Source organism: Eretmochelys imbricata, chromosome 2, assembly GCF_965152235.1.
Source record: "Eretmochelys imbricata isolate rEreImb1 chromosome 2, rEreImb1.hap1, whole genome shotgun sequence".
Taxonomy (NCBI): domain Eukaryota; kingdom Metazoa; phylum Chordata; order Testudines; family Cheloniidae; genus Eretmochelys; species Eretmochelys imbricata.
This window is the reverse complement of record NC_135573.1, coordinates 53,243,039-53,254,791: the sequence shown is the minus strand read 5'-3', so window position 1 is coordinate 53,254,791 and position 11,753 is coordinate 53,243,039. Positions and strand designations below refer to the sequence as shown.

At 40.7% G+C, this 11,753-nt stretch overlaps 1 long non-coding RNA gene across 1 annotated transcript in view; it reads left to right on the top strand.

The window, feature by feature from the left end:
- Positions 1-375: 375 nt before the first annotated feature.
- Positions 376-11,753, top strand: part of LOC144261034 (uncharacterized) — a 21,123-nt gene continuing 9,745 nt past the window's right edge. The window contains exons 1-2 of the long non-coding RNA XR_013345122.1: positions 376-409; positions 569-625. This is a non-coding gene — a long non-coding RNA (uncharacterized LOC144261034). The remainder of the gene's footprint in view (positions 410-568; positions 626-11,753) is intronic.

Below are 11,753 nucleotides of genomic sequence, written 5' to 3'. Positions count from 1 at the left end.
ACAATCTTTTAGATGGTATTTAAGATGGTAATATCCTTTTTGAGGAAAAGAGAACAAGTTAATTAAAAGGGGTGGGAGCTGCTGCTGCTGCTGTTAAAGTCCAATCTTGCGTCCTTTAAGACTAGACAAGACACACACATACACAAGGGGGGAGAAAAGATAGAAAATGCAGCTTCTGACTTTGGTGCTGATTCTTACTTTCAACCGTGCTGCTGCAGAAACACAGTCACAGTCCAATCAGCCACCCCGAGACCTGGCAAACTTGTATCAGCGTCACAGCATTCCTATTAGCTGCTTCATTGGTCACGGGGCTCACACCACTTCTGAAAGAAACACTCTTGACCAGCTAAGCCAGGCTCTTATTAAACAGAAGGCAAAAAAGAGATGGATAGGAAAGAGGGGAAATAAGGTAGGGGAAGAAAAAGGACACATGAGGGAGGGAGTACTAGCAGGAACCAAAGTCTGATATCTCAGCTGATGTTTAGGAATTAACTCATGCTGGTGGAGGTGGTGACGTAATCTGTTTTCTTCTGTCTCTCTCTCTCTCTCTCTCTGGCACTGGTCTCAGGATCAGGAGACTGAAGGCTGAATGGTGTCATAGTGGCTCCTGGGATCACAGAAGATGGTAAGGGTGACAACCATGATGGAGCAGCTGATTCCTTTTTGTCCTGCTGTCCTCTGGCCTGTTTGATCCCCCTTTTGAAGCCTTTTTTAAGGACCCACAAAAAGAAGTGATCGCCCCATTATTTTGTCCACCAGTTACACCTAATTTCTGGCACACCAATTTTGGTCCATTAATTTCCGATTCCATTCTCTTTGGGTGGTATAAGTAGACCTTTTTGTTTGGACCTATTCAGTCTTTCTGTCTTTAAATTTGGCTAACTTTTATAAACAAGTTTATGTAACTGGCTGAGTTCGACTTTTGTTACCATGGACAACGTGGAGTACAGGCCTTGCCAAACCTATATTTTGACTGCTACTGAGGATCATGCCAAAGCACTGCACTTGTCCTCTCTCCAATAGGCTGCTGTTTAGGCCGCCTATACTTTATGATTTTGTATTCCCAGTAGTGGCTAGTTATCCATTTGTGCTTTTTCCAGTTAGTCCCTGGTAGGCTCTCCTTTGCTAATAGTAGCGATTATTAGAAAATTGGTCCTGGCTTTAGACTGTTGCTGAATTTTCAAGGAAATTCAGTTGTTCCTTCCTCAGAAAAACCAGCTGTAACTGATTTATTTTGAAAACTTTTCAGATTAGTTTTACAGCTATATCAAAAAATGAATGATTGTTTGGTTATTTCATTTACCAAAAGTAATTGAAGCAGATATTTATGAAGTCATTGGGAGGTGAACTATCTCCAATTCAACAGGTTAATCATTAATATTTGGAGGATTTTCTTGCAATGCTGTATTAGGAGGAGAACATCACCCGACAGACATTTAAATTGTTTTATTTAACTAAAACAACAACATTATGTATTCTGGATTTTTTTTCTTCAACAGAAAACATATAATATTTTAACAAAACAAGCATATGAATTTTTGAATGTAGTTAAACATTCAAGTTTTTTAAAATCAGGTTTGTTTTTGTTAAAATTATTTTTAACTTAAATAGTTAAATGAAATACTTAAAAAAAATTAAATCAACTATGTCAGCCAGGTCAACATGAGAAACTTAAAATATAGGCTTCTGCAGCTAACTAGGTCATCTTCACCTTCATTTTCCTGTTTGTTCATAATCTAGAAATGAAAATCAAGCTTTCCTGCTTTTTCAGGTCCCAAACGATTTCTAATGTGGAATGAATTGGTCCAAAGGAAGAAAATATTCTTTCTACACTGGCAGAAGAAGCTACTGCTGTTAAAAGTGAGATTATCACTTCAACAGTCTCTGAATCCAAGTGCTTAAGTGACTTCCACCAGTTCATTGGTGTGACTTTCTTTAAAACATCTGCAATCATATATTTCTTGAATGGTTCACCCTTAGCTCCAAAGTTTATTATAGTTGGCATTATGGAGGGATGATTGCTGGATGTCCATGTCCTAGCCAACTCCTCTTCTTCAGCAGTGAAAGTTTGACTCTGGTACCGAGGATTGAGAATATTTGTAAGAAAATGAGCTGGAGATAGTGCTTGACCCATTTGTTTTTTTTTAATGCTTGTAATTTAACTCTGTCATTGCATATTTCTCTTTTTAAGATCTCACTTGGTTCCTTCCAAATTTCAACAGCGTCAGCAATAAAACAGCTATTTCCCTGCGTTTTGTTCAAGGCTACAGAACTAGGCTTCAGGGTGCTCAGCATGTGTTCAGCATTTCTCTTAAGCCCAATGTTGAGAACTTTGGCTGTCACAGTGCCATCTATGTTTTCACGATTTTGTTCACAAACTGTCATCAGATTAGGCCAGTTCTCGATGTCGTGCTCAAAACAGTCCACTCCTGAGTTCCATCGCACGTCTCTTGTGGGAGAGTCAGCTTGGTTCCTTCCACTTTTTTCAGAGCAGCTGCTGCAGCGCGGTTGTTACAGAAGTATTTTGCAATTTCAACAACATTAGCCTTTATTTCTGGAACACTGAAGTCTTTGGCTAGGAGGTGCAACCATCTGTTATTAGCTTGGGACTCTCTTCTAAATAATTTCTTCTCATCTTGGATACATTTGCAGCATTGTCTGTGACCAAGCTGCGTACTAGACATTTGAATTTTTTTTTACAGTTTGTTATAGCTTTTACTGCTACTTCTTCTGCTGTGTGTGCATTTCCTGATGTATCAATTGTTTCTGTAAGGAAGACATTGCCTTCTTCTGTTCTCACACAAGCACATACAACAGGATCATTGTGGACATTGCTCCACCCATCAAGACTCAGATTAACAACTGCACCCTGTAGACCTTTTGCACACTGCTCAATTTCTCTTTCATACACTTTATCCAGCAATTTGCCTGTGACATCTGCTCTGTTGGCTGGACTGTATCCTGGTCTGAATGACTGAACCATATTAATGAAGTGTGGGTTCTCAATCATACAGAAAGGAGAGTTTCTTGCATAAACTAACCGGGCAATTTTTTCGTCAGTTACCTCTTTTTGTAATCTGCTGGTTCTTAACACAAACTTATCTATGGTTGTTTCTGGATGATGGAGATTTTTTTTTCTTTTTGCTACAGGTGATATACTGTGGCTATGTGACATACCTGATGTGACTGAAACAGTATCATTAGCAGATAACTCTGAAACCATAGAAAATGATGGTGAACTTGAAGGTGGATAGTCTTCAGAATCCTGTATGTTGAGGATGGATTCTCCTAAACAAAATAAGTCAATGCAGTTATTTTATTATTATTACCACACTGCTCATTTAGTATTACTCATTGCATTCACTGACACTCAGTACTACTTTAAAGGTGAAATCGTAAAAGGAAGATCTGCCTATTTCAGCTATTTATTGTTCATCACAAATGCATCTAAAATGATAGTACCATAGAGTAACAACTATATATTTTGCTCAAACATGAGAATTCAAGAATAGTCCAGAAGGAAGACAGGCAGTCCTTAAGAAAGAAGTATGAAATAAAAAAGTTTACCAACGTGAAGATCCTGCATGTTTAGACATGTTCCTTTCATTATCTTCAACGCAGCTTCTTCCTGAGAAGGAACACTTCTCATGATGTTGTTTCATTAGGACAACCAGGCCTTGCATTTCTTTGTTGCACTGTTTGCATTTTGCACACATGCCTGTCTTACCCACAGTTAGAGGAGCTTCATTAAAATATTCCAAACTGGGTCTCTTTTACGGCCTGCTGCCATTATAGGTTTTCCCTTCTAGTGAGACAATGGTATGGAAGATCTCAAATCAATGAAGGTTACACTCAGAAAGACCTCAAGACTTCTGGAATATACTGCTCAAACAGTTTCACTTTTGTTTCTACTGCCTGTCCCTCCCATCTCACATTTATCTCCAGACTTCTTCTCCTTGTTCAGAGCTTTTCCGCCCCCAAAAACCTTCTATTCATTGAACTTTTTGAAACTTTGTACTTTTAGAGAACGGTAATGGATTGACTCTGTGTACAAAAATTTGCAGAGGAACAATAGGGTTGAGGGCTGTTATTTCTCACCTCTACATACTGTTTGTTTGTTTATTTATTTATTTATTTATTTAAAAACATTTTTGCTGTTAACAAGCATGTTATCTCTGGAGACACAAATCCACAGTTTGAGAACTGCAAAACTAAGCACCTCTGATGGTATCTTCTAGACTGAGCACTGAGTCTCATTGGGTAGATAGAAAGATTAACCTAAATAATCTGTACAGAAGCCCCTGGAACTCCATAAGATTGGGTCCCTAATCCATGAACGATTGGAACTCATTTATAAAACTTTTCTTAAACATTACATGAATATATTGTCTCATACTATAGAATTAGAATTTATAATCCCTATTCCATGCTGAGATATATTTGAGCTATAATGTATCTTAATTAAAACTATCTTTAGATAGGTTTTTTCCTCAAAAAGCATTTTATCAAAAAAAATCCAATTTAAATTAAAAAAATCAGATATAAACAAAAATCCAATTTTTTTTTTAAATCAATGATTTTTATCCACCCGGTTTCCTGAAGTGTTGTGGTAAATGACAATGGAAAAGAACAAACCAATCACTCAAAAAAGGTCTGGTTTCTTCATTGTGCTCGGTTAAAGTTGAAAGCTACAGTGATCTGAAGCCAATAGAGAGAAAAGGAAGATCGAGTGAGTCCGAGACAGACTTCTTCTGCAGCATATGCAGACAAACATTTACAGTTACCTCAGTACTTAAAAAGGAACATCACCTAGGTTCCTAGAGGAGTGGGAAGTTTCATCCATCCAAAGGAATTCATATCTTGGGTCCCTAAGTACATACAAATGTGAGATCATGCAGTCATAGAAGATTAGGGTTGGAAAAGACCTCAGGAACAGCCTAGCTCCATCCTCTTTGGGACCCCCCTTCAGGCAGTTGAAGGCTGCTATCAAATCCCCCCTCACTCTTCTCTTCTGCAGACTAAATAAGCCCAGTTCCCTCAGCCTCTCCTCATAAGTCATGTGCCTCAGCCCCCTAATCATTTTTGTTGCCCTCCACTGGACTCTCTCCAATTTGTCCATATCCTTTCTGTAGATGAGATGGCAAGAACCTCTGCTTCTTACTATGAGTACTCTGTTGTCCTCACCAATCAAGAGCCCAGAGGCCTAAAAATGAAAACAAGAAAACCAAGTACTTCCTTCTGAGGATCAAACACCCTCTTGCGACATATCCATAATGCTTGGGAAAGAAGACTAGTTTGACTGATTATTTCAGTGGCTTTCAATATATCAGCAAAAAGAAAAGGAGTACTTGTGGCACCTTAGAGACTAACAAATTTATCTGAGCATAAGCTTTCGTGAGCTACAGCTCACTTCATCGGATGCATTCAGTGGAAAATACAGTGGGGAGATTTATATACATAGAGAACATATGTATTTAAATCTCCCCACTGTATTTTCCACTGAATGCATCCGATGACGTGAGCTGTAGCTCACAAAAGCTTATGCTCAAATAAATTTGTTAGTCTCTAAGGTGCCACAAGTACTCCTTTTCTTTTTGCGAATACAGACTAACATGGCTGCTACTCTGAAACCTTCCAATATATCAGGTAAATATTTAGGTTTTATGGATACCAGGCTTTAATCTGAATAATAACATGAAGGTCACATTCTCCCATCTGGAGTGTCATCTGCTCTCTCTTCTTGAAGGACTAGGAGAAAAATTTGGGGAAAAACCTTTTCTTTTCTTGTTGACTAAATCTTCTGTGATAAGTTGCTGCAAGAATGGTTGATCGGACTGTAAGGTTATGGAGTCTTGTTATCACAGGTCTTGGAGAGGTGTTTTCCTTAGAAATAAGTCCTGCAGTTGGTAAACCCTATCTATTTTGGTTTCCCCCCACCCTTGACCTTGAATACCAGAAACTTTGGGATCCAAAAGGAATGTCATAAATATAAAGGGAAGGGTAAACCCCTTTGAAATCCCTCCTGGCCAGGGGAAAGCTCCTCTCACCTGTAAAGGGTTAAGAAGCTAAAGGTAACCTCGCTGGCACCTGACCAAAATGACCAATGAGGAGACAAGATACTTTCAAAAGCTGGGAGGAGGGAGAGAAACAAAGGGTCTGTGTGTCTGTCTATAGTCTGCCTTTGTCGGGGATAGACCAGCAATGGAGTCTTAGAACTTTTAGTAAGTAATCTAGCTAGGTACGTGTTAGATTATGATTTCTTTAAATGGCTGAGAAAAGAACTGTGCTGAATAGAATAACTATTTCTGTCTCTGTATCTTTTTTGTAACTTAAGGTTTTGCCTAGAGGGGTTCTCTATGTTTTTGAATCTAATTACCCTGTAAGTTATCTACCATCCTGATTTTACAGGGGGGATTTCTTTATTTCTGTTTACTTCTATTTTTATTAAAAGTCTTCTTGTAAGAAAACTGAATGCTTTTTCATTGTTCTCAGATCCAAGGGTTTGGGTCTGTGGTCACCTATGCAAATTGGTGAGGCTTTTTATCCAACATTTCCCAGGAAAGGGGGGGGTGCAAGTGTTGGGAGGATTGTTCATTGTTCTTAAGATCCAAAGGTCTGGGTCTGCAGTCACCTAGGCAAATTGATGAGGCTTTTTACCAAACCCAGTCCAGGAAGTGGGGTGCAAGGTTTTGGGAAGTATTCTGGGGGGAAAGACGCATCCAAACAGCTCTTCCCCAGTAACCAGTATTAGTTTGGTGGTGGTAGCGGCCAATCCAAGGACAAAGGGTGGAATATTTTGTACCTTGGGGAAGTTTTGACCTAAACTGGTAAAGATAAGCTTAGGAGGTTTTTCATGCAGGTCCCCACATCTGTACTCTAGAGTTCAGAGTGGGGGAGGAACCTTGACAAGGAAAAACACTTAATCAGATCGGACTCCTGTGTCCTAGTTTATTGGTGTGAGATAGCTCTGAGGCAGAGATTTGAGTAGGATTCAATATGGTATTAAATATGTGTATAGTTAACAGGAATATCCAGATTTAATCCATGAAAAACTGAAATGTCTGGTATTTCTGAGAACATAAATTCCATCGTGGATGGTAAAATTATGGTCAGGTTCTTGGATTATTCTAGTAGTAGTTACTGCTTGCTGTGGATCTTGAATTTTTCCCTTGTCTGACTCTGCTTTTCTGGAGTCCTATGTCTTTATTTGAGATTTTGTAGGGAATTTCCTTTTTGGAGGTTAGTATGGACATTCTTACATCTTAGTCTGGGCAACTGATCTGCAAGAAGATCTTAAACTCTTGAAAAAAAAAAGAAGATTTGGCTTGGAGTTAAAAGGATTTTTGAGGAGCACTTCCATTGGGATGAATCAGGAACTGACAAGTCTTTGAGCACCTTCTGCATATTTCCACTCTTGGGGATGTGCAGATCCAGCGCAGCTAGATGGTGGAACCTTCTTGTAGTGGTGCCTATTAGACATCCCTTGCCCCGCCCTCTGTGTGCCTAGCATTTGTGACAGACATGGGGCTTAGCTATAAGAGTGTTGGCACCATTGCCACCTCAATTCCTTCCAAAGGCTGCAGCATTAAGAGGTGAATCACCTGCCATCTGCTTCTTTCTGCAGTTAGTGCTGTAGTCTAAACCCCCCAAAACACTCACAGAATAAATAAATCGGACAGTGATCGTAATAATTTTATATGAGTAGTGTAGTAACTTAGTAGTTACATAATTAGTATAGTTTATAGTTTTAAAAAGAAATTTTTTCTTAATTAGATTAGAAATAGATAACCGCTGTGATGGACATTAGCACAAAGAAACAAGGCTTCAAGAAAAATGTGTTCTGTCCAGCAGTCTTTCCTCCCTCTGATGCGCAGGTACAGTGCTTGAAATGTTTGGGTGAAAATTACTCACCAGCATACTGCCAAATATGCAGCGCGCTTGCCCCCGAGCCGGGAAGGGACGCCCTGCCAGTGTTTCTGTTACAGGATATGTTAATTGCTATGCCTACAAGATCCAAGACTTCAAAGGGATCAGGCAGAAAAAGTAAGAGACTGGAGTCAGCTCAGTCTACTTCTGCATCCAAGAAGTCATCCGGATCCAAGATAAGAGCTTCGGTGCCAGGCTCCTGTTCCAAGTCAACTGAGACTCTGTTGGTGAGATCCTCAACTTTGACCTCTGCCAAAATACAATCTACACCAACCCTGGATCCAAACAGGAGTTATCAGGATCTGTGAGTGGCTCACCAGTGGCTTCAGTGTCGGACCTGGGATTTGATCTGAGGTTGGAGTTAGAGCTGGATCTGGTATGGGTGTCAACTGGACAGTTGTTTCCTGGAAGACGTGTTCTAAGGAGGGATCCTGAATTTCCTGAGTATCCTTTGGAGACTGCTATATCAAACTGGTCAAGCTGGCAGGACTACCCTATACCTCCCCGGATGCCATGGCCGTATTGGCCAACTCTTTCTCAATTTTCTTGGCATACTAGAAGATTGGACTTTGCAAGGGTAGAATAAATTCCACCATCTTCTATGGAACAGAGAGGTCAGGATCCTTCAGCCAGGGATCGAAGACTGTCAGATCCTCCCCAGCTTGCAGAACAGGAGGTAACTTCAGAAGAGGAATACCAAGAGGGACTTCCATAAATTTCCTTATGATTCAGGAGAGTCGTAGAGCAGCTCATCTCCTGATGACAATGTTGGAATGATGACAGCCTTGTCTCCCTTTGAGGATGCAATTCCTTACTGTGAGTTAGTGGATAGGATTGCATCAACCCTGAATTTACCATCAGTTGTTTTGGAGGATGTTCGATATTTAGGGTCGACAATGAAACTTAAAGTCTCTTTGCCCATAGTAGAAGGGTTATGGCAACTAGCTAAGTCCATTTGGTCCAAACCCTCTTCATGTCAACCAGTTTCCAAAAAGGCTGACAAGCTTCATCAAATTCCAGAATAGGGTTTCTCTTGTTTTCAAGTGCATCCTCTGTTCCCCTAAAAGTAAGGACTAAAAGGAGTAAAACACAACCCAGGGTCACACTTTTATTAGTTTTATTATGATGCCGCTGTTGGGTCAGACAGAAAAGGGATGGAGCTTATTCATATATGCACACATTCATCACATTCATACCCTCCTGCACCCACACACTTACACAGGTGGAGAGTTACCGAAGACAGCATGGGAAGCTGAGAAGCCGAAGCATGGTAGATCTGGTGTGTCCGCCTGCGGTCACGGATGCGGGCCGGTGAGCAGGTCAAGAAGAAGCAGGGGGCTTGTGTGCATGCCTATCGCCATGCTGGAACTGAGTGGCTCCTGTCACATACACTGAGTTTTCCTTCTGTGTCCATCACCGAGAAGCATTCCCAGACCAGTTCATTTCATGCATACCAGGTTCTTCTTTTCTTTACAGCACCCCATGATTGCCTTCTCAGGGAAGATTACATCAGACATACCTGTCTCCTGTCTCCAGACTCTTTTCTCCTTGCAGTTCCTCTCCGCCCAGTCCCACATTCACTCCCTTGTTCATACTCCCTTATCTCCCTTATCTCCCACACTCCCTTGTTCACACTCTCTCTGAATATTGGAAAGCTTGGAGGTTCATACAAATGGTAACTGAAAAGGTTACAAAGCTTGCAAAGGTTACAAAACTTAAAAGACTATGCTCACAATAACAAGTTACAAAGTCTGCAAAAAGGCTGCAGAACTTAACGGTACAAGTTACAGATCTTACAATTGCATTTGAGTGGAGGCTTACGGCTTTGCATAACATCCTCAGCTGAACTCCCTTGTCATAGCAGCTACAACACTTCAAAGACTGAGATCTGGCTTTCAACCTTCTATCCGCTGCCCTGCTCTCCTCTAGCTAAGCTACTGTCTGGAACTCGCTTGCAATAGCATTATCTCTTTGTAGACAAGCCTAGCTACATTTATCCTGTCTCCCACTAGGAACCAGGGCTAAAAAAGAAGACTTACCTTTTGAAGGAGATGGATTATTTAGCGTTCAGACAGTTGATACATTGGGTAATTAAAGGAGACTCTGTCCACAGCTAGGTCTCTAGGACTTATGTCACTTTACAGAAGATCTTCTATCTCAGTGTTCCATTATCACAGGCAGTACATACCATCAACTTTGTCTGTGTGACGGAGTGGACTAGGCTCTGAGGCCTCCTCCTGGAGGCCGTGTGGCCTTGCCACACCCAGGTGTAGAAAAGGGCAGTAGAGAGGTCCTCCAAGCTGCCTAGACTGGCTGTGTGGGTAGCAACCAATCAGGGCCCAGCAGGCTAGTATAAGAAGAGCTGCAGGGCCAGACTGAGAGCAGTTTCTTGCTAGATCTGGAGGAGTACATAAGAACAGCCATACTGGGTCAGACAAAGGTCCATCTAGCCCAGTATTCTGTCTTCTGACAGTGGCCAATGCCAGGTGCCCCAGAGGGAATGAACAGAACAAGTAATCATCAAGTGATCCTTTCCTGTCACCCATTACCAGCTTCTGGCAAACAGAGGCTAGGGACACCATCCCTGCCCATCCTGGCTAATAGTCATTGATGGACCTATCCTCCATGACCTTATCTAGGTTTTTTTGTTTGTTTTTGTTTTTTGAACCCTGTTATATTCTTGGTCTTCACAACATCCTCTGGCAGGAAGGTCCATAGGTTGACTCTGCATTGCATGAAAAAATACTTCCTTTTGTTTGTTTTAAACCTGCTGCCTATTAATTTCATTTGGTGACCCCAAGTTCTTGTGTTATGAGAAGGAGTAAATAACACTTCCTTATTTACTTTCTCCACACCAGTCATGATTTTATCGTCTATCATATTCCCCCCCTTAATTGTCTCTTTTCCAAGCTGAAAAGTCCCAGTCTTATTCATCTCTCCTCATATGTCAGCCGTTCCGTACCCCTAATAATTTTTGTTGCACTTTTCTGAACCCTTTCCAATTCTAATATATCTTTTTTGAAATGGGGCGACCACATCTGCACACAGTATTCAAGATGTGGGCATACCACGGATTTATATAGAGGCAATATGATATATTCTGTTTTATTAGCTATCCCTTTCTTAATGATTCCCAACATTTTGTTCACTTTTTTGACAGCCGCTGTACATTGAGTGGATGTTTTCTGAGAACAATCCACAATGACTCCAAGATCTCTTTCTTGAGTGGTAACAGCTAATTTAGACCCCATCATTTTGTATCTATAGTTGGGATTATTGTTTTCCAGTGTGAATCACTTTGCATTTATCCACATTGAATTTCATCTGCCATTTTGTCGCCCAGTCACCCAGTTTTGAGAGATCCTTTTGTAGCTCTTCGCAGTCTGCCTGGGACTTAACTATCTTGAGTAGTTTTATATCATCTGCAAACTTTGCCACCTCACTGTTTGCCCCTTTTTCCAGATCATTTATGAATATGTTGAATAGAACTGGGCCCAGTACAGTCTCTTGGGGGACACCACTATTTACCTCTCTCCATTCTGAAAACTGACCATTTGTTCCTACCATTTGTTTCCTATCTTTTAACCAGGTTTCAGAGTAGCAGCCGTGTTAGTCTGTATTTGCAAAAAGAAAAGGAGTACTAGTGGCACCTTAGAGACTAACAAATTTATTTGAGCATAAGCTTTCATGAGCTACAGCTCACTTCATCGGATGCATTCAGTGGAAAATACAGTGAGGAGATTTATATACAAACAGAACATGAAACAATGGGTGTTATCATACACACTGTAAGGAGAGTGATCACTTAAGATGAGCTATTAGCAGCA